This window comes from Episyrphus balteatus, chromosome 3 (assembly GCF_945859705.1).
Source record: "Episyrphus balteatus chromosome 3, idEpiBalt1.1, whole genome shotgun sequence".
NCBI lineage: Eukaryota > Metazoa > Arthropoda > Insecta > Diptera > Syrphidae > Episyrphus > Episyrphus balteatus.
Window position 1 is genome coordinate 87,014,959 of NC_079136.1, and position 3,014 is coordinate 87,017,972.

The 3,014-nt window shown below is 35.8% G+C and overlaps 1 non-coding gene across 1 annotated transcript; it reads left to right on the plus strand.

Moving 5' to 3' along the window:
* The first annotated feature begins 2,633 nt into the window (after positions 1–2,633).
* Positions 2,634–2,707, plus strand: Trnat-agu (transfer RNA threonine (anticodon AGU)). Its single transcript has one exon. It is a non-coding gene; the product is annotated as a tRNA-Thr (tRNA).
* Positions 2,708–3,014: the final 307 nt, after the last annotated feature.

The following is a 3,014-nucleotide window of genomic DNA, read 5'->3' on the forward strand; positions in this document are numbered from 1 at the left end:
TCAAAAATAAAATTGGTATGCAATTTCGTAGAAATTACTAATCAACATTCAAAACTAAAATGTTAAAAAAATTTAATTTCCGGTTTTCGAAAATTTGATTTTTCAAAGAAAGTGTTCAGTTTTTTTTTTTAATCCAAAAACTATTATTTTTCGAAATTTTCTTTCTGTTTTATATTTAAACTAAATAAATTCTTATGTATAAGAAATTCATTGAATTTGAATTAGTTTAAACAAATAATCGAGGTAGTTTCGTATTGAATTAAAGTACTTTGAAATATGTATAAAAATACTTTAAAATAATGTGTAATATGGCCATATTGTATGAACTTGATCTTTACCTACTCTTGCATTATGCGGTTTAAGAAAATAGTAAGTACAAAAAGCACCCTAATCAAAATTAAATAAACTCTCTATAACTGAAGAAAATCTTCTAGTCGTTAATAAAAACAGAAAAACAAAATCCTTTCAAATATACATAGAATCAAACATTCGAAAATAAATGTTCAATTCAAAATATTACAAAAATTAAAAACAAATTCAATTTCAATATTACAGAAACAAAAATAAACAAACACACTACTAACACAAAACAAAACTAATACAAATATAAATAATATTGTAGTTTGTAATGTGCTTTTTTGTCAAAGGCTGAGGTTTCGCTCGCCGGATTCCAAAGTACAAATTAAAGTAAGCACTTAACTTCAATCAAAAGGTTTTACTTTTATTATACTCTTAAAACTTAAAATATTAATTAACAACAAACAATTCTCTCAATATTTATGGTCTGGTTCCGGTTCTTGTTGATTTCTTCAGGTCGGTCAGCGGCTTCCTTCAACTTCTTTAGCAGGGAAGGGTTTTGGTTGTTAGGTAGATCTTGGATTGCTCCCGGTAAAATCACGGCGTTGCCACCGGTAAAAATCACGGCGTTGCCACCGGTAAAAATCACGGAGTTGACCCCGGTAAAAATCTCGGCGTTACCACCGGTAAAAATCACGGCGTTGCCACCGGTAAAAATCACGGAGTTGCCCCCGGTAAAAATCACGGCGTTGCCACCGGTAAAAATCACGGCGTTGCCACCGGTAAAAATCACGGCGTTGCCACCGGTAAAAATCGCGGAGTTGCCCCCGGTAAAAATCACGGCTTTGCCACCGGTAAAAATCACGGAGTTGCCCCCGGTAAAAATCACGGCGTTACCACCGGTAAAAATCACGGCGTTACCACCGGTAAAAATCACGGAGTTGCCCCCGGTAAAAATCACGGGGTTGCCACCGGTTAAAATCACGGCGTTGCCACCGGTAAAAATCACGGAGTTGCCCCCGGTAAAAATCACGGCGTTACCACCGGTAAAAATCACGGAGTTGCCCCCGGTAAAAATCACGGCGTTGCCACCGGTAAAAATCACGGAGTTGCCCCCGGTAAAAATCACGGCGTTGCCACCGGTAAAAATCACGGCGTTGCCACCGGTAAAAATCACGGAGTTGACCCCGGTAAAAATCTCGGCGTTACCACCGGTAAAAATCACGGCGTTGCCACCGGTAAAAATCACGGAGTTGCCCCCGGTAAAAATCACGGCGTTGCCACCGGTAAAAATCACGGAGTTGCCCCCGGTAAAAATCACGGCGTTACCACCGGTAAAAATCACGGCGTTACCACCGGTAAAAATCACGGAGTTTCCTCCGGTAATCTGGTACACTGTCGGTTATATTATTTAGACCCCTTACCGCTGGTGGGGGGAAGTCTAATAATTTAATTTTATATTTTACTTAGCTCCTGGAGTTACTTCCTCTTGAGATGATCACGATTGAAATGATGATTTTGTCGTTTGTATGGCGGCTTCTTATATTACTATTGAACTTAACTCAGTGTGAATTATTAAGCACAAAGAGTTATTTTCAATAGTTTTCTGTCGAACAAAAACATAATCATATTCCATCGTTATCCACCACACCTCTCCTCATTCATGATTTTATTTTCATGAAACATATTCACCACCGAGCTCTGTTGTTCGTTTGCAAATCGATGCCATCAGCGTAGATCTTACTGATTGATAAGGAAATTTTATCAATTCTCCTTTGTTATCTAAATTCTTCTTTATCGTGTGTGGTGAATATCGATGCAGCGTTCGGCAAAACTCAAATAGGCAGGTAAAGGCGGTAATGCAATTGTAATGTTTCATTACAAGTTGTGGTTACTTAGTAACCAAAAGTCCTTTTCAGGAATTTTTCGGCTTTCGAATACACAATCCTAAAACGATTGTGGCGCCACTCCTGTAACGATTGTGGCTCCACCCCTCAAACAAAGCGGCTGTTTTTTCCGGTGTCACTTCTATATATAATTATTCAATGATAATACCTACAATAAGTGAAAAGTTTGAAAATAGGCTGATAAAAATTAAACATTTGCTTATTTATAGAAAAACACAAGTGCGTGGGAATGGTAGATTTCTTATATCAAGATTTTAAATTTAAATAAATAAAATTTATTCAAAACTTCATAAATTTAAAAATTTAAATTTTTCATGAATAACGCTAGTTCCAAAAGCTTTCCATTTAAATTTTTTTTTTTTTTTTCATTCAAAAAGCTTTAACTTGGAAATGTTTGATTAAAAAAAATTGATTTCCGTAAATAAACATGGCGCCGTGGCTTAGTTGGTTAAAGCGCCTGTCTAGTAAACAGGAGATCGTGAGTTCGAATCTCGCCGGGGCCTTTGTGTAAAATTCTACTTTTTATTTAACTTTAAGATTTACATAATGTACTTTAATTGTATACTCATTAAAATAATTTATATTATAGGTACATTTAAAAATGAAAATGCTTATTTTGGGAGCAAATGAAGGAGCGATTGATGGAAGCAACATAATGGCTGCGGGCGTATTCAAAAGTGTTGTTTAAGTTTAAATTGGGTTTATCGAATTCATTTTAGAAAGAATAAACTCCAGTTTTTTTTTAAGCAACTTAAACAGTGTCACCCAATAACAATAAACCCTATTTTTCATATTTCCGGGTATGGAAAT